Raw genomic sequence first — 19,988 nt, forward strand, 5'->3', positions numbered from 1 at the left:
TTGTCTATTGTCACCATAATATAACTTAAATAACATGAAGATGGTATGAGCCATTTATAAGCACCTTGTATGCATAAACATCATGCATGTATAAATTCAGCTCCATAATCATACTCATAAATGAATAATGATCATGTGGCAGTTAAGAAATAATGACCTTGATGTGGCACTTTTCTAGTTTATTTTTTAAAAAATTACACGAGGAGTATGATGCAACCTTAACACTTTCATTGGATTAAGATGTATGTTGTTTGGCTGCAAAATGTAACTATTAAATATCAAATTTTTAAACGTATAATAACAGTTACAGTTTACTGTATGCCTGCCATGGGCCAGATGCCTGTTTTGCATGCCTCATACATGTCATCTCTTTTAATCCTCATGACAGTGCCCAGGTGGTAGTGACATCTGTTTTGTCATTGAAGGAACTGAAGTTCACCAGATTGGACACCTGGATTATTGACAGCCAGTAAGCGATAGGGCCAGGACGGAACCCAGAGCTGTCTCATCTCCCAGTCCGTGTTTTCCATGTAATCGGCCACATCCAAGTACATCTGTAGCTCTTGTTTTGCTTCATAAAAGCCAATTTCTGAGAAGCTGGAAGAGAAAGAAAAAACTTCTTTTAGCTGAAGCCTGACACTTGGATTTCAGTTTAGGAATAAAATATCATCTGATACACAATGTTATGGCCGTAATCCATAGGATAGTTGAAGAACGGATGCAATTATAGTGTAAAGATAAATTGTGGGGAAGATGAATGGATTTGATGTGTGTTTTAAAATTTTAATTACCTGTATTGTCTATCACACTCTGTAGATAATTGCTTCAAATCCTTGACTTTGATGGAGATATTTATGACATTAAAGATAGTCACATCAAACTCACCTGGCAGAGAAGATGCCCTGATCACAGAGGTGGTTTTCCCAGGGCGAGGCTTACACACTGCACTCCGGACACACTGGCCCCTGCGTTCCCCCAAACGCGGGAAACTCAACTGCATGATTCATGGCCGTGGGGGACATGTAATGAATTTAATGAAACGACTTAATATTTCCCCTTATAACAAAATCATTGCATGTTTATTGTAGAGAAATAAGAAAATAGAGCTAAACAGAATGGTGAAAGAAAAAGTCCCTCATAACCCCACATCCTGGAAATAACCACTGTTTAACTTTCTGGTGTCCACAGTTCTGTATCTCGTTTAATTTATCTGTGAATATGTAATTTTTCATAAGTATGGGGTTATGTATTTGTAGCCAGATTTTTTCACATAAAAATATATCATGAACTTTTAAAATGAAATTAAGTATTCTCCAGGATCATTTTTAATTTAATTAAGTATAGTTGGTATACGATATTTTATTAGTTATATTAGTTATGAGTGTATAATACAGTGATCCGACATTTTTATACCTTCAATGCATTTACCCAACTAATTCTAGTAACAATCTGTCACTGTGCAAATCAGTCACAGTATTATTGATTATATTCCCCTACCTTTTTCACCCATTTCTCCCACCTCCTCTCCCCATTGGTTTCTGTCCAGGATCATTTGTAATAAGTATAAAGCATTCATTTCATGGATGTGTGATAGTTTAGTTTCCGATTCTTAAACTGGTTGCTTCCAGTTGCCTTTCCTTGTGGGACTGTCACAAATTTTACTTACTATGCTGTCTAACACTGTCCCGTTCCTTTAGGCTCTTCTCATTCCACTGTGTCTACTCATAGGTAATTCTATCCCAACATCCTAGCATACAGTTTTAATGAAACTCAGCTAGTTTGTAGTTATTCCCTGCAGTCGGGCAGGTGAGGTTTGGCTGTGGAGGCTGTGTCAGTCTGCTAAGGCTGCCATAGCAAGGTGGTATAGAACAGGGGTTTAAGCAACAGACCTTTATTTCCTCACAGTTCTGGAGACAAAAAGTTCAAATTCAAAGTGTCAGCAAGGTTGGTTTCTTCTGAGGCCTCTCCTCTTGGTTTGTTGATGCTCTTCTTCTTCTTCCTGTGTCTTACATGGTCGTGTGTGTGTGTGTGTGTGTCTGTGTCTTATCTACTCTTCTTACAAGGACATCAGCCATTTGGATCAGGTCCCACCCTAAACACCTCATTTCACTGTGTAAAGTCTCTACGCCCAAATACAGCCATGGTCTGAGGCGCTGGGGGCTAAGACTTCAGCGCGTGCATTGGGCAGGGATGCAGTTCAGACCACAACAGAGGCATATGGCTGTATTGTAAACGGTCTACTGAGGAGGCAATTTGTAGTGCGGCTTTGAAAGTTTCATGACATGTTGTTTCACACACGTTAAACAAATCTGTAGGCCTGCTGATTTGTTGCTTAGCAAATCGGTAGCCTGTGAGGCTCACTAAGGCAGGGATTGGGTGTGCTTTGCTTACTGTTGTATGGAGAGCTTGGAACATGATCAGTGTCCGCTAATGTTGATTGAATGAATGAGTGAGTGAATGTCAAGCTTCTTTAGTAACATGAAATAACAAAGGCATTGTACATACTTATTTTTTAAATTTTTTGCATGTATTTCATTATTTCCCAGAGATGTGCATTTGATGAAGTGCCTGAAATTGCCACATTCTTTACCATGTAGAAGTCAGAGACAATGGGTAAAATCACCCCAGCTCTCTACTCACTGTGAAGTAACAAATGCACAGGCATTAGATACGACTTTCTTTCTGAGGGCTACACACTTATTATTTCCCGTGTTTACAGATGGTCAGGGTTTTTCAGGGCTATCCAGTTGTGTGATTTACTGCAACGTCTTCAGCACTTTTTACAGTTGAAAACTCTGGTCTGATGCTTGGACCTGGGAACATGGGGACCTGTTCTGTGAGCAAGATGAGGCAGGCAGTGTGAACAGGGTCGCTGGGAATATTAAAGCACGGTCAGTGGCGTCCACTTATAAGTACCGTTTGGGGGTGCACTTAACTGAACCTGCAGGAATTTTACTTTAGTAAGTAAAATTCACTTACTTACAAAGTAAGTGAATTCACTGAACACACAAAGGTGCACATACATGTTCTTTATTGAAGAAGTAGTTCTTTTATTTATTTCTATTCTGGTTTGTGAATGAAGAGCTCCATCTTACAAAGAAGCAAATATTGAACTCTAAGTATTTTAGGCACAGAAAGCATCTTCATCCAGTGAAAATAGAACCATGTTTTTTAATATTTGCTATCGTGTTTGAAGTCAGAAGGAGGAACAACTGTCCCTTTCTGTGTCCCCTGAGGTTAAATCATTTAAAAACTCTAGTAAGCGATGAATGTTACGTAATAGAGGAAATGTTGGTGAAGAGAGTTAGTTAACCTTCCCTGATATTCTGATATCTTTGAAACGACTTTTACAGTTTAGAAGTATGATAATAACTCATCAGTGTAAAATTCAACTGAGAATCAGTAAATAAGCAACTTTTGGCTTCTGGGCAGCAAAAGGCGGTGCTGGTACTCATGCTTACTATCCATATATTTCTGATATCTTGATATTCCAGTTCTCTAATGTCTGTAGATGAGAAATGATTGATGAGAAAGGCAAAAGGAGGTTGCTATTAGCAGCCTACTGAGTTCAGAAAGAAGTGACAAGTGATAGCTGGATGGTAAGGTTGGAAAAAGAACAAAACTAGACAAAAAACTCAAGCTGGAATTTACTGTGGAGTCCTAGGGTATGCTAGCTACCTAAGGTAAATAGCTACCTCAAGGATGTGTAGTTTCTGAGGATGTGATGATCTTGTGGCCTAGTTTAAGTCTTGTTTATAAAAACTAATCTTTTTTTTTTTAATCCTCATCCAAGGACCTGCTTACTGATTTTAGAGAGAGGGGAAAGGAGTGAGAAAGAGGGGGGGAAACATTAAAGTCCTGACCCAAAATTGAACCTGCAACCTTTTGGTTTCAGGGAGGACATTCCAACCAGCTGAGCCACAGTGCTCAGGGCTAGCTATAAAAAGTAATCTTTTTATGACAATCCAATGTAATATTTGAAGTTTATGATAATATTTTATTTATATATTAATGTTACAATTTTTTAGGAAAGGGAGAAAAAATAAGTCAGTGTATAATACATTTTAGAAAAATTCTACTCCGAGTGGTTAACATTTAAAGGGAAAGTCATTAGCCATCAAAATAATGCATTCCTCGTGTTATCTGGGTAAAGTAATGATGTATTTCGGGTAACGGTTATACAAAGATGTTGTCAGGAGCCCATCCCTAGGACTGCACTGTTTATCTGAGAGGGAGAGCTCAACTGGCTGCATTACTATGGGGATTTGGAAATTTTAAATGACATCTCATCCCCTGCTTTGAAGCCTCTGCTTACTTGCCACTCCTAGCAACTCCCTTATCCCCCCAACGCTTTCCACATTGTGCCACTCCTCCTGTGTGCTTATTCCACCTCTGCACACTTCAAAAAATATATTCCTTAAGAACCCGCGATATGCCAGTCCTCTGCTGGCACTGGGTTAGAGAAATCATTAGCCGAGACTTGTTTCTACTATCAAGAGATGTTCCATCGATTAAGCCTGTGGAACCCCTTGTTCTGAGAAACTCGAATTCTCAGGCTTCTCCACAGCACTCTCCCTACTTCCACACCCCAGCAGGAACTTGGTTTCTTTTTAGAGATATCAGTTCCTTCGAAAGCCCTTCCTCAGGAAGACTAGTTCACTGGGGAGGCCTTGGAGTCTACGAATGAGTTTTCTACTGTCCCTTCCACACCAGGCTCACCATCTCCTTCCAGCACCCGCTTCCTGTTTCAGTCAGCTTGGGATGCCATAACAAATTACCTTAGGCTGCGTGGCTTAAACAAGAGAAATTTATTTCCTTGTTTAACGTTCCAGAGGCTGGAAGTCTGCGACCAAGGTGTTGGCAGTGGTGGCTTCTTCTGAGTTGTCTATTCCTGGCTTGTAGGTGCTCCCTTCTCTCCGTGTCCTCACTTGGTCTTTCCTGTGTGTGTCTGTGTCCTACTCTCTTCTCTCTCTCTTTTATTGTAGTTTTTAAAATGTCCTCTCAAGCTTGCTTTTTTTTTTTTTTTCAAGGAAACTAATCCTTGTTGACTGTAGATATTTTTCAAGCTGCTGCTGCTTTTTCTCTGGTTCATTAATGTCCATGTTTGAAGTATCAGTAGGCATACTTATTTCTGGTCTCTGTGGTTCCACCAGGTACATTCGAATTTTCTGATGCTAAAGATGTGATGAGTCCAGCATGATGTCCTACTCTCTTCTTATAAGGACACCAGTCCTGCTGGGTTAGGGTTCATCCCAGTGACCTCGTTTTACCTCAGTTACCTCTGTGAAGACCTATCGCCAAGTACAGTCACCTTTGAAGGAAGTGGGGACTAGGACTTCAACAGATGACTTTTGGGGGACACAGTTTAGCCTGTAATACCTTCTCTGATGTTGGTGACATCTGTTTATGCTTGCTTCTTCTCATCTCTACCCCTGTCATCTGCTGAGCTTCAAGACACCCTTCCTTCACCGTAGCCTGAGACACTAACTTCACATTTTTCTTTTCCAGCCCATCCCCATCTTCATTTTCAGTGACAGCACCATCCATATCAAGGACACCGTCCTGGCCTTTTTTTCACAGTTTTCTCCATTTCCTCAACCCTGTGAATAGGATTTCTGCTCCATCTCACAAGCCACTGAGCTCTCTCTCCTCTGAGGTCCCCACTCTCAACCCCCTTTTCTTCACACCCTGCCTCCCCCTTCGTGCCACTCAACCTGCTTCTCTCCATCTTCTTGTCCCCAGACCACTCCCAGTTCTCACAGTCTCCGCTTCCTTCCCGTGTCATCCCCCCTGTGATGGATTTTACTCATTTCGATTTCCAACCGTCAGTAATCCCTACCATATGTTTTCTTTCCTCTGTGGCTCCACGGTTTTGAAGCAAAAGCAGAACTGCACTTTTCTACCACCAATTCCTGGTTTCTTCTCTCTGGCTTTGCGGCACTGCTGCTTCTCCACGTGCAGAACCATCAGATAGGAACCCCTGCGCCTTGCCTTTTTCAAGCCATGGCTGTTTCTCAGTATGTTCCTATATACTTTCCCCCTTTTCCCTCCTGTCATAGAATCCCAATTGCCTTTTTTCCTGAGGAGGATCTCCCTGCCATTCCTTCTCTGCCATAGACAGACAGATAAACACCCACCCCCTCGTTTCTGTCTCATATATGTGCTCTCTCCCCTCTGAAACTACATTCCTTTCCTGTTGACAGAAATGGGCTGGGTGGTTACCTACTCTAAAACCCCTTTGCAGACTCCGATATTCCTAGAGATCATTTCAAGGCACTATTGCGCAGGGAGTCTCCACTTTGGCACTATTGCCATTTGGGACTGGATCATTTTTTTTGTTCTGGTTGCTGTCCTGTGTATTGTAAGATACTAAGTAGCATCTCTGGCCTTGACCCATGACCCATAGATACCAATGATACCATTCCCCCAACATGTGACAGCCACATTGCTGATCACCCCTTAGGGGTCAGAATCCCCCCCAGTAGAGAATCACTGGTGTAGATGTAACGAGGGTAGACTTTGCTAGATCATCTGTAGCCAACAGTGCTGGGTACAGAGAATATCTAGCTACAGCTTTAGAACATAGTCTGCACATATAAAATACAATCCTTGGAGAACAGAAAGAGGTTTGTACCTTAGGTTGATGTGAAGGAGCAGTAGTTAGAAAGCAAATTAACAATATTTAATGCTGTACATTCACTTACCTTTCCAATTAAATTCTTGTTAAATAACTGTACAGACAACAGTGGCCCTTCTGCAAAACTCTAATCCAGAGCCTTTTATTGAGATCAGTCAAGACAGTCAAGTGGGCATCATTACTAGCAGACTAATTCACAATTGACTAACAAGTGGTGGCAACAGCTTTTGGGGTCAGACAGCCTGGTGTGCGTCCCAGCTGTGTGATGTACCTGGTGTACCTGGTGTGTGACATTGGCACTTGGCTTCGGTTCCCTCAGTTGTGGAATGGGGAAGATAATAGCACCTACTAGATTGGAGGTGGAGCAGACCGAGCAAGATAATACATGAGGCCTTTGACAGTGCCTGGCACATTGTGGGTGTTCAATAAATATTAGCTGCTGTTATCCATGCTCTTGTTACTTTCCTTTCTGTTCCTTTCATCACTGCACTTCTCATGGATCATGGCCTTCACTTCCTTTTCTTTGAGTCACTATTTAACCATTGTTTTCTGGGCCTTGCCTTCCACTCTCAGGTCAACTTAGTTTCTCCAATCTCACTTTTTTCTTTTTCTTCTTCAGCTATGTGCCTTGATTTCTATTTTAACGCAGTTAACCATCTTTTCCCTTGGCAGTGCCCCCCCACCCCCTTCCTTGATTGTTCTGCTTCTTTACAGGAACATGGGAGGGCACTTGTCACTCCTTTTTCTTTCTCCACCTAATTGCAGGCATTTCCCTGGGTTCAGCCTCTAGCCCTTCGCTGTCTACCCTCTTCATCTCTCAGCTGTGTCCCTGGGCATTTTTCCTGGACCTGACCTCCTCTCGCCTTCCACACACCACCTCCTCCTCCCCGCCACCCACTCGGTGCTCGAACCTCCAACCGGAGAAGCAGTCTTCCTTCATGCTCTTTTCTTCTCACTCCACAACCACTTGGGACCAAACCCAGTGGATTCATTTCTTTGACATCTACTTCTTGTCCCTCTCCCTGTCCCAGTTTTTGCTTTAATCCCTTACTGTTATGGGTCACTCTACCACTGCTGCAATGATTTACCTTCTTTTGCTGATACACTTTTGGTCAGTGCTCCAGAGAGATTTTTTTTGTTCTCTCTCTCATATATTGACCTGGTCAAATTCTGTTGAATCTGTGTCCCAATTGTGTCTCAAATCAATCCATTTCTCTCCACCCCTACAGCCAGTGGTTCTACCTACTGGGTCCTTATTGTTTCTTAGATGGACTCTTCTAATAATTCCTTACTAGCCTTCCTGTCTTGAGTTCTCCAGACCCTTCTGCACAGTACCCTGAGGGATGCTCTGTCTACCCTCCTTCGTAAGCCCTTTCAAGGCCTCACTGATAAAGTACGCGTCACCTGTGAGATACACGGAGCTGTAGGTGGTCTGGCCCACTGGCTATTTCTCCAGCTCAGTCTCTTGCTGCCTCCCCCCCCTCCCTCTGCTTTAGTCACAGAGGGAAGTATTTGCAGTTCAGGAAACTGACCTTGTTTTACACCTCATTCTCTTGCACTTACTACTCACAGCTCCCTCTGCCTGGAGGGCCCTGTGCCCTCCTCTCTGCCTGTGGGACACCTATACATCTTATAAGGTTCAGTAGATGTGTCACCTTATCCAAGTGGCCTTTTCCAATGTCTACATCCTTTTTCTTCTTGATTCTCTTACTTGGCAGAGCTCTGTTTTCCATAGAGTTCAATATCCCCTAGTCTATCACCTTCTTACTGCATTGTGCTCCCACCCCTGACTTTCTCCTTTTGTCATTCATTCTCTCAGTCACCTGGCTAAGACCCAGGCATTATCTTGGCCCTCACTTCTTCATTCACCTCTGCATTCCCAGTCTATCAGCTGATACTCTATCACTTCCTCCACTGTAGAGGTTCTTGATAATCTCTTCTCCATTCCCTCTATCTCTACTTTAGTTCCCCCTCACACCTAAGGTTTTCTCCATGGATTGCATTAAAAATCCTTGTGGGGGGCAGCTTCAGCTTGCTTACCTCCCAGTCTTATCATCTCTGTATTACTGTATACATTATAATCCAGCCACACTGGAATCCTTGCTGATCTCCAAACAGGACCCGTGACTTGCTATCATCCTGCCTTTGTAGCTGTTGTTTCTAATCCAGTCTCCACCTACCAAATTGCTAGCCATGCTCCAGGGCTCCGCTCCAGTAGCTTTCTCTTCCATGAAGAGCTTTCTCCAGTTATTCTTATTAGAAGTGACCTTTTTTCTCTGAATCCCCAAATTTTGTACTTATTTAATTGTTCTTATATGTCGTGGATTTGCATTTCATGATTACTTCATATACATCTAATCTCTGTAGATTAGATTGTGAACACTCTTTTAAGACACAGATGATAAATTATCCATTTTTGTGTGGCTTCTCCACTACAGAACCCTTCACAATTTCATAGAGGTATACACATATCAGCTTTATTGATATATAACTTACATACCATACCATTCACATGTTTAACATATACAGTTCAAGGGCTTTTAATATATTAAGGGTTGTGCAGTCATCACCACAGTTGATTTTAGAACACCTTTTATCACCCTTAAAAGAAACCTCTTACACCGAGTAATCAATCCCCATTTCCCCCAAACTCTCAGCCCTAAGCAAATTATTTTCCGTCTCTGTAGATTTGCCTAGTCTGGACTTTTCACAGAAACAGAACCATGGAATATTTGTCTTTTCAAGTCTGGCTTATTTCATTTAGCAGGTTTTCTACATTAGTCCATGTTGCAGCATATATTTGCACTTCATTTTTATGGTTGTATAATATTCCATGTTTGGATAGACCACATTTTGTTTATTCATCAGTTGATAGGTATTTGGGTTGCTTCTACAAAAAAGCTATTATCAATAATGGTGCTTAGAACATTCAAGTACAAGTTCTTATGTGAACATATGTTTTCATTTCTTGTGTATGTAGCTAGGAGTGGAATAGCTGGGTCATGTGGTAACTCAATGTTTAACATTTTGAATAACTGACAAGCTGTTTCCAAAGGTGGCTGCAGCATTTTACTTCCCACCAGCAATGCATAAGTGTTCCAGTTTCTCCACACACTTGTCAACACTTAGTGTTTTTGATTTAGCCATCTTAGTGGATATGAAGTAGTATTTCATTGTGGTTTTGATAGCATGACTCTTTTTACCTGTTAGATATTGGATATTTGTCAGATAAATGATCTTTATATAGAATATGAACAAACAGATCTTTCAACAGATCATTTGACTGGCAAGTTTATTAATCAGCTAGAAAAGATGAACACAGTACCCAGTATCGTCAGAATTCAGTTTTTAAAAGTTACTTTTAAACTGTTTTCTCTCTCTCTTTTTAGTTGCCAGTATTACCTGGGCGACATTATAAAGGTGGTGATTTGTCATGAAAAATTCATGTAGCTTTGCAGATTTGAATGTATTTTATAGAAGAAGCTAAAATCACAAGCAAAATTCCAATTTCAGTGTTTTTCCTGCTGAATGAGGAAACCCTACCACTGAATGATGGAACCAGGAGAGGCTGACTCCCCAGGGCAGGACGGAGCGAATGCATAAAGTAGCATTCCCGACATGACCCTTCTTTTGCCTTGTCACTGGAACACGTTACAGCTTGGAAGCTCCAGACACCAATTCTGTGCTGACTGTGTGAACTATTACTCCTGCTTAAAAACTTGCCGTTTCCTCCCTTTTTTGAAGGGCACACCTGTCTTCAAAAAAGCATTTGATAACACTTGGGGACATGGGGTAGGAGAGACTTAGAAAAATTCAAGTGCTAAAGCTTCTTTGCACAGAGTTTTCCTCAGTAAACAATAGACCATGGGAAACATAACAGGTTCTGAAAACTTAATTTTGATGAATCTGGACATCAGAGATACAGCCAGCTGAATCGGTTCCCTCTTGGGCAGTGGTTTAGCCTTATCTCAAGTCAGAGGTAATAGTCCAACTGTTTTTGCTTGGTTCTAGAGTTCTGCCTTGGCCAGAACCCATCCATTTAGTCCATCCCTAGTTAGACACTTCTATCTGCAGCCCTGAAAACTGGAGTGCCAGTGAAGGCTGGCAATTAAAGGCCTATGATTGGGCCTAAAACTGTGGTGTGCAGGTGTCTTCAGGGGAGCTGGTGTGATAGAGTCATGGTCAAAGGTCAAAGTAAATAGAGTAGAGACCTTTCTGTACATGTACAACATCATCTTACCTAACTAATCTCAAGTGCATAATTCTACAGTAGTATTCTCTGCAACCAGTTAGGAAGCATATTTGTCTTTAGGATTTGGGGTGTGTGGTGGTGTTTATTTTCCACAACCACAGTCACCCTTTATCTGTCTGAAATTGTTTCCAAAGGCTGAGAACAGGCCCTTTCAGTACCTCGGTAGGAGAAGCATTAACAGTTGGAAACATGTCAGCTGCTTTAAGAGGAAGCATAGCCTAGGCCTGTTTTCCCTGGGCTCCGTGATAATTTGGGCCACAGCAGCCAGGGCTGAGCCTGGTGGTGGAGGGAGCTGTAGAGATGGAGAGGGGCTCGGAGGAGGCCCCTGCTTTTCAGAGTTGAAACAGGAGCCCTCTGAGAGAAAGAGATATTGCATGTGGCTTCCCTGATGCCTAGGAGGGTGATGTGGATGACACAGCATCAGCCGTTCCTTCGCGGGGTGGGGACACTGTGACCCTAGAAACCTCTGCCTTTCTGCCCCTTGGGGGCCGGCAGCTCCCGCCTAAACGTGGGTTCTGGAAGGTGGTGAGGAAAAAGTGACAAGAGCCAAGTTGGCGTTGAGTTTGTTAGACGGGGAACACGCTCCCGGATGGCAGCACCGAAGTTTAAAGTGCCAAGTACCGCCCCCTGCAAGAAACAGCCCGAAGTTCGGGGCCGAGTAAAGAGGCCGTTCCTTAATCTCCTGCCCCATCATCTACTCGTCTCACCTGGATGCGGAGCGAGAACCTCGTGGATAGGGAAGGGCATGGGTGGGGTTCACCTTACCATTCGCCTCCAAGACTAAGAGGGGCGGCGCCAGGCCAGGCACCTGGACCCCCACGCCACCCCCCTCCGGGCCTCCGAGGCTCCCCTCTGACGCCTCCAGGGTATTGCTACCTCTCTCCTTTCCTCCGTTAAAATAGTGGAACAAACCACGGAGTAAAGTGATGGAAAGCTAGGGTAGGAGAGCCGCCTGCAGTGAGGGGATGGAGGGGAGGGAGCGCGGTGGTCCTAAAAGGTGGCGGGCCAGCGAGCGCTGGGCTGATTGGGATCCGGTTCAGCTGCAGCCGCTGAGACCCTTACCCTGGGGCAGCCGGACCCACCCCCTGGCCCGGGGCGCCCGCGGAGGGCTTGGGGCAAACCTGGGGCTGGTGGGGGTGGGGTGGGCGACTCCACCTCCATCCATCCTGGAATGGAAACAGTGGTCACACAGCTAAAATCAGGGCGGGGGGATAGGCGGGTACCGCGGTCCCTCCCACCCCCAGCCCGAGCCGCCGCCGCGGCGGTTCTGTAACACGTCCCCAGGAGACTGGCAGGAGCAACACGTGATGTGTCTACTTATCAGGGCGAGAGGGGGAGAGCGAGTCTCCGAGCGTGCGGGCGAGGAAGCAGGGCTGGGGGCTGAGGCGGGGGCCGGGACGACGGCTGGGGCGCCGGGGTCGCCAGCTCCTCGCCCACCTCCCTCCCTGTGGGAGAAGAGGAGGAGGGGAAGTGACTACGGAGTTGATGAACTTTGCACATCCAGAAACGCCATTTTGATTCCTTTTCCGGAACAAGTTTGCATCTCTCCTCGTTCGCTCCCCGAAGCCCATCAGTCCCCACGACATCATGCCTGGGAGCCGAGCGCCCAGCCCGGCCGTAAGTACGCGCCCCGGGTTCCGGCTCCCGGGACTCGGGTGGCAGCGAGATGTCTGGGGCTGAGTGGGAGCGACCTTTTAAAGAACTTTTGGGGATGGGGAGGGTGAAGTCTACACAGCGCGTCGTACTTTTCAAACTTGCTGTTTCCCGGAGTCGAGGACCCGAGCGCCCTGCGCCGCGCTGCGTGCTCTCGGGGCGGTGGGGCTGGCCCGGGATGAGCTGGGCAGCCCTCTCCCCTCGGGCTGCGCGCCGGGCCGCTCCTCCCCCTCCCCCTCCCCCTCCCCTTCCTCCGCTCCTTTCCCCTTCCCGAGCGGCCGGCTCTGCCAACTAGCTCCCAGCGCGAGCCGCCGCGGCCGCCGCAGCGCCCCGCCGCCGGGACCTGATGCTCATCCGTAGTAGCCGTCCGAGCGCAGGAATCCGGCCCGACCCGCGCCGCCGCGCCCGCCGCGCAATTTATTTTTAACGACCACTGCGGGGACTCGGATGGTGCACGCACCGCCGCCTGAAACATCTTCCCAGGGTTGCTCTCCATCTTCCGCCCTCGCTCCCCCGACATCCTCCCCCCCTATGTGGGAGGGGAAACTTTTCTCCTACATACTTTCGAGTCCCTCTCGGGCCGAGCAGCGCGGAGATGACGGCGCCCGCCTGCTGCCGCAAGGTATCTGGGGGTGCCCGCCCAGGGTGCCGGCTCGGGGGTGCCGCTCAGGGCGACGCGGTGGGAGCATCCGCCGCGCCCTGCTTTGCGGACTTTGATCCTCCCCGGCGGACCGCGCCGGCCGGGAGGGGGCCGCGGGCAGCCCTGCTCCCTCGCTCGTTCCGGGCTCCTGGCTGCGGGTCACGCCGACCACCGTCCCGGGTGACCAGGGGTTGCGGGGCCCGGAGCCCCGTCCGCGTATTGTTCGCTTGCCCTTCCGTTGGCAGTGTACGTGTTTTCGTGGGAGCCATCGGTGTGGAGCCGAGCCTGCATCGCGGTGGGGGGTGGGGGGGCTCGGCGCCCGGCGCCGTCACGAGCACAGGAAGGAGGCCGGGAGCATCCGAGGCGGGGCCGGCTGCCGGGGCCCGCTTCGCCGCCCAGCTGTGGAGCGCTCTCGGAAACTTTTGTCCGCTGCCCGCTGGACCAATTTTTTGCGAGTTCCTGGGGCTTCCTTCCTCGTCCCATCCCGGCCCGCAGCGCCCGGCGAGGGTGTGGGGGCGGGGGGAGCGGCGTCGAGAGGCTGGGGACCCAGCGCCCGCCCCCCCCCCCATCCCGCGGCTCAGCCCCCCGCGCCCCCTCCCTGCTCGCGGTTTCTTAGGAAACTGCGACCTTAATGGTTGCTAAGGAGCGGGGAGGTCCTTCCCGTCGCCTGCCCCCTCCCTGGGAAGCGGCGTGTTTTCTGAACCCGGCCGAGGGTCGCGTCGAGGATGTGGTGACTCGTTCCCCGACCGTTCGTGGGGCCGCGAGAGGCGCTTGAGTGCGGGACGCGGCGATCGAGCCCGCTTCTCGGCTGGGCTACTTTACTTTTCGGGCGGTTGTGGGTGGGTAGAGGTGGGGCGCGGGGGGCTCGAGGACCCGCAGGCGGGCCGGCTGGTTGACAGGCGCCGTGGTGCAGCTCGCTCCCAGCGTCCGCGATGCATCCGTGATGGGTTATAAAAGAGGAGGAAAGTATTTCTCCTTGCTCAGCAGATTTGCCCTTCCTCGCTCCTTACTGGTTAGAAGATAGAACGTGAGCCCAGATCCGGACGAGCAGTTCACATTCCATTACGAAATTCTACACGGCTTCAGAGCCAGCAGCAGCACACATTCGGGGCACTTTGGAGTTTTTTCTTCTTTGGGGGCGGGTGATGGTGGTGGAGAGGTGTAGAAGGTGGATAAAAAGTATAACTTTTTTGTATCCTGAAAAACCTGTCTGAGGATTTTCATCAGTGGTGGTGTTAACCCTCATGCTTGTTTTAGAGTTTAAAGCTTAGCCTTTTGAAAGCCAATGGAACTAAAGATTGCTTGTTGGATAGGATGCTGGAAATAGCTAGGTATTTCTCTTGAAAAGGAGACTTGAGATGATTTCTGCAAAGACTGAGTTGTTAGTGTACATCCCATATTTTTGAGATTTTTCTTTACGTATGCAGTGGTCTGTGCATGCACGTGAGTGTATTCTGAAGTTAAGTTTAATTGAAGTGGAAGATGGAGAAGGAACTGCAAAGAAAAGAATTTTTTTAGGGTGTTGTCCCCCTCCTCCACCCCCGCCCCCCACACACACACACCACCTTCACAGTCCTTAAAAAGCATCCCCCAGATCTGGTGCCTTTTTGAGTAGGCAGGTATGGTTCTAACACATAATGTAACCCGGAAGTCTAAGGCTGTCTTCGCTGAAACTTCTTTCTTCTTCTTTTTTTTTTTTTTTTTGCAAACGTTTAGTTCTGTGCTTCCTTCAAGAGTCACAGAGAACTTTTGAAGGACTGAGTTCGAAATTATTCTTCAAATTTATGCAAAGGTGAACCACTAATTTTAGGGATTTTGTTTTGTTTTGTTTTGTTTTTTTATTGCTGCTCTTTGGAGGGAGCCTTCTGGGTACCGGCTGATGGATCCTGCTTTGATGTGTTTTGAGCTTTGGTTACACTGATGAATTAAACATTTGAATGGCTTTTATCAAGTTTTAAATGTGTGAAAAAATACCTTCCCTCCTACCCCATTTTTACAAAAGAATGGGAGAACCCTTTGATTTAGTTACTTGTTTAGCTTATGCTTCCATTTTAGGTTGTTAATGAACTTACACTGTTTTATCATTCTGAAAAATACTGTTAAAGCTGCTTGCATTTTAGGATGTTTTGTTTTTAAAGAGGATTTGCTGGTTAGGTGATACTCTTAAATGCTGCTGCTGCTTACTCTTATATGGCATATGAATCTCAGGGTTTTTGTAGATGCTACTTATTTCTCATCAGAAATGTCAGAGAAGTGTTTGTTACTGATGGGGAATGTGCGTCTGACTCAGCTGGCACAGGTGGTGCATCCATTCCAAATTGCTCACATCATCCAGCAGGTGACCTTTTGACTCAGGGGTCTTTTATTTTAGATTTCTTCAGGCTGACCTCTGAGGTCCTATTTGCATGCAAGACAGGCACAGAATATTGAAAATAAACCTAACTTTGTTAATCCTGCACCGGATCAACAGCTGTTTATTAGTTACCATAGCTAGTTGCTTTCATTATGTAGCTGTCATTTTTATGTACAGTTTTTGAATTGCTGTGTTGGTTCACTTCCTAGGCCAATTTGGAAATCTTCACTTGCTATCTTATGCTCAGTTGTCCACATCATTTATTGCCATCAGCAAAGGAGATTTTCTGATTTATAAAGTTTTAAAAAATCCTACTCTTTTAGGGTTTTGTATGTCATAATGAACATAAGTTTAGCTTCTGCAACAATTGGTTAAATGTTTTTACTAGAAGCAGAAGTGAATCCTTTTGATGTGTCTATTCATTATCCTTCTGAAAAGTAGGTGATGCTCAAAAGGTCATAGGATAAGGGTTGCTAAGCAGCTAAAAAGAAGGATGCTAAAATTAACCAAAGTCTTCCTGAAAGGGAGTTCTTTCCCATTTTGCATTATTTACTAGATTTAATTAGTTTCTGAGTCCTCCATGTCCTTTGACCCAGGAAGGTAGGGTGTTACGTTTGTTTTGTTTTTGTTATCATATTTAAGTAATCTCTCTTTTGTAAGTGTCTTTTAATTGAAGTTCATGCAGGTCTGACCAACTCTGGTGTCAGATGGCAGCTCGTCTGGGCGGACTTCTTGTCCCTCACCTGTGTGTTCAAGGTAAACTTCCATTCTGGAGTGTACCTGTGAGTAACATCACCGCCCTTATATTTATTAATATAATTTTTAGTTGTTTTGGAAAATCTACCTAACCCATAAAGGGATGTCTTACTTCACTCCCTGTTAAACAGATTTGCATTTAAAAGATAGAAATGGAACATAGTATCAATAGAAAGTATGCAATGTAATCTCTCCTGATAACAGGACACAGTTTTCTTCCCTCTTTGCTGAGATTGTCACTCCCTTAGGTTTCAATGGCGCTTCTCCTTTGCACTCCACTTCTCCATCTCCTTTTACTCAGCCTAGTTCTTAATACCTTTTAAAAATAATTATATTAGGTTTAGAATATCTTTGGAAAGACTGACCAAATGGTAGGGGAAAAATTGTGATTTACATTACGTTTCTACCAGAAGTATGTTACAAAATCTTGAGTTTTTTTTCAGTGAGATAAAATGGTTGAATGCTTACTGAATCCTTGGGTGGTAATCATCTCCTTGTTGAAAGGCAAATCCTGTATAAGTCAAAAGTTTCCCTGCCTCAAGGTTACTTGTGTACATATGACCTACTGAACAAGCGAGTTGGGTAATATTTTTTATATCCAAATATAATTAAGAGATTGGATGGGTTCCTTTGAGGGGGCGGGCGTGTGAGTTTTCTCTCTCTGACTTAGGAAATGATTTTTGGGTAGAAATAGCCATGGCCCTCTTCAAAACGCAGAGGTCACGTGCTGGTTTCCACGTCTTGGGAGGCCTCCCCATAAACTAGAGGTAAAAGGTGGACCATGTGAAACCCACAGGGAAGCATGCGGCTCGCTTCCTGAAATGCATCATTTATTTTTAATCCCCTCAAGTCCCATTGGAGGCAGAGTACAGACAGGAACGCCATTTGCCGTGTTTGCATTACGACTGGGGTAGAAGAGTGAGAAAGATGGAGAGTGAGGGTGATGGACTTTTCCCTTTTGTGTTAGCTGTCCTGTGGGACAGTGTCAGCAACTGTGCTGGTCTGTTTCTCTGCTTGCCTTCCCTGGGCAGTGACTGCTGGTGGAGATGGGGTGCGGTGGAGAGGAAGGGAGGCTGGGGAGGAGGGCGCAGGGAGCTGCTTCTTCCAGTTACTGGTGCATCTTGTTTCTGATGGTACTTCAGGATACAGGTGAGCCAGTCAGCCATCAGTAGAGATGGCTGCCAGTGAATAGGTGCTCCAGACAAAAGGAGTGGGAGAGGGTGGAGACTGTTTGTTCAGTATGATGCAAGCAAGTAATGCTAAGAGAATTTGAAAGCCTCTGTAAAATCCCCAGGACCGGGCACTGACTGCTCCTGTAGGATTCACCTGAGGCCTTTCAGACTCCATGAGGGCGGGTGGTCCTGATAGGGTGGAGAAAGCCCAATGAAAACCCCCACATTCTTTGTGAGCCAGCCAGACTGCAGAGAAAAAGTCTCAGTGGGGGTAATTAGATAAAGCTTTTAAATGGCTCTATTTGTTTTTCCCCTGGCCTGCTTGGTATCTCATCTCCCCCCCCCCCCTTTTTCAGACTGTGGGGCAGGATTGTTATACGAATGTTTGGAGACTTTTAGTGGTTTAATTACTTAGGAAATTTCCTTTTTCATTAGGGTGTACCTTAGACAAAGTGAAGAAGATCTTTAATCAGATTCCAGTTTTATCCTCAGAGCAACACAGTGAGGGTTCGGTTGGGTATATTAACCCATCTTATAGCTATGCTTATTTCCACCAAGTGGTTGGTCATAAATCAAACCTAGGATCCAGAATTCCTAACCCCAGCCTAGCTCTGTACAACGCATGCATTTTTCTTTTGTAAATTTTATTTGTTGATTTTTAGAGAGAGAGGGAAAGGAAGAGAAGGAGAGAGAAACGTCAGTTTGTTGTTCCACTTAGTTAGGCATTCACTGATTGATTCTTGCATGTGCCCTGACTGGAGATGGCACTGCAGCCTTGGTGTCCCAGGATGGTGCTGCAGCCAGCGGAAGCCATCCGGCCAGGCTCTGCAACACCTGCTTTTTAAAGTCTTCGTGGCCTCAGAAGACTGAGCAATAAACATACAAAATACCTCTTTATCTGTGTGTGTATGTGTGCGTATGTGTTTAAAATGGGACCAGGTCATTTTAAAAATAATTCTGTGGTTGAATCTGAAGATGTAAGCCAATTAAAAAAGAAACTTTTTAGTCTTTGGCAGCACTTCGGTTAGTGAATACCATTATCCACATTTTTTTCAGCAGCTTTTCTACACCATGGGGTTGTTATAGGAATGAAATAAAAGTTCCAGAAAGTCAAAATCTATATATGGAAGAGAGTAGTATATTTTGAGCTCAGGAAGCTTTGTGGGTGTCCACTCTGGATTTCCTTTCCAGAATTGTGTGCAGCACCATTACTTTAGGCAGAATTTGCCTAGGAGTTTATGTTCAAATGAGGGAAGGAAGCACTTTCTTTTTGCTTTGAGTGCCAGGAGACAAACGGAACTGGCAAAACACTCTTAGTGGATAAGGGCTGGATAAGGAAGAGGTAGATTGGAAGCTTTGGACTCTCCCTTTAAAGCCGTGATTCTCAACTTGGCGGTTTTGCCTCCAGGGGGCATTTGGCAGTATCTGGAGACATTTTTAATTGCTTTGCTGCGGGGGAGGGGTGCTCCTGGCCTTTAGTGGGAAGAGGCCAGAGATGTAGTCCACGGTGATGGCCCCACAGCATAGGATTACCCAAATGCCAGTGGGGGGACAAGGAAGTGTGCTTTGAAGGTGCTGTAGCTGTAGCCTGTGTCTTATGTGCAGGTAGCCTGGGTGTACTCACAGCATTACATGTGATGTATTTGGACATCTGAAATTTCATAAAGCAAGTAAGGTCTTATTACATGCCTGTAAGATACCATGGTTGGCAAGTTCGAGGTTTCACAGAAAATTTGGGGTTGGGGAAACCATTAAGTGGCATCAAATGTATTTTTAAAACTCTTAGTAAATAAAAGTTCTAGAACTCATCTGCTTCTAAAGCAAACCAGATTCATTGGCATGGGGAAGCTGTTCTGGTAGTTGGCTCAGCTTTCCAAGTCGCTTCGCATTTAGGAAACTGGCTCGTGCTGTCATCCGCCAGTCCTCCCCCCCACTGTAGCTTACACGAAGTATACCACCGTGGCCCCCTCCCTGCCCCCGCCCGCCCTCTTTTCAGGTGTTGGAACTAGCCCCTACTTGCTTGACAGCTAATGCTTCTGCACTCCTGGTCTCCTTTATTTCACCTTCTCAAGTTTTCCCAAAATTCTTACATAACTATTCACCCTTTTTACTGGGCAGTGTTTCGGAGTCTGGTTTTCTGTGCATACATTTTCTCTCTGAGAGGGGGGACGGCAGACCTGCTGCCAGGGCTGGAAGTAGTCGGGAGGAAACACAGGGAAGAGACCGTGGTTGTTTTCGTGTTCCTGGGACTCCTGGACCTTGATTTAAAGGAAAAAATGTGGTGTACAACTGTAACACTGAATTCCTCCAATCAAAAATGTTTCACATAGTGACAGGAGTGATGTTTTAGCCACAGGTGCCTCTGGTCCTGGGTGCTCCCGCCTCCCCCCTCCGGCCCCACTCTGGGCCTGTCATGCAAGCAGGAGGCATGGATGAGGCTCTGATGTAGAGAAAGACGTAGGAAGAGAGTGACAGAATCCAGAAGAGGGAGGGCTGCCTGGGTGGGGGGTGATAGTTGCCCCCAA

At 45.8% G+C, this 19,988-nt stretch overlaps 1 protein-coding gene and 1 pseudogene across 6 annotated transcripts in view; both read left to right on the plus strand.

Annotated features, from left to right (window-relative positions):
• RREB1 (ras responsive element binding protein 1) overlaps positions 1 to 19,988 on the plus strand; it is a 180,435-nt gene that overhangs the window by 31,010 nt on the left and 129,437 nt on the right. Inside the window, exon 1 of one of the 6 annotated variants that reach the window (XM_037158660.2) lies at positions 12,214 to 12,506. The exons of 2 other annotated variants lie outside the window; for them this stretch is intronic. The gene's annotated coding sequence lies outside the window, so the exon portion shown is untranslated. Of the gene's footprint in view, positions 1 to 12,213; positions 12,507 to 12,528; positions 13,165 to 13,217; positions 13,429 to 19,988 lie in introns of those variants that run through there. 3 more of the 6 variants (XM_037158667.2, XM_037158661.2, XM_037158665.2) reach the window with 3 other exon arrangements.
• On the plus strand, positions 878 to 1,059 carry LOC119051418 (uncharacterized; annotated as a pseudogene).

Source organism: Artibeus jamaicensis, unplaced genomic scaffold, assembly GCF_021234435.1.
Source record: "Artibeus jamaicensis isolate MK-2021 breed Jamaican fruit bat unplaced genomic scaffold, CSHL_Jam_final contig_335, whole genome shotgun sequence".
Taxonomy (NCBI): Eukaryota; Metazoa; Chordata; class Mammalia; order Chiroptera; family Phyllostomidae; genus Artibeus; species Artibeus jamaicensis.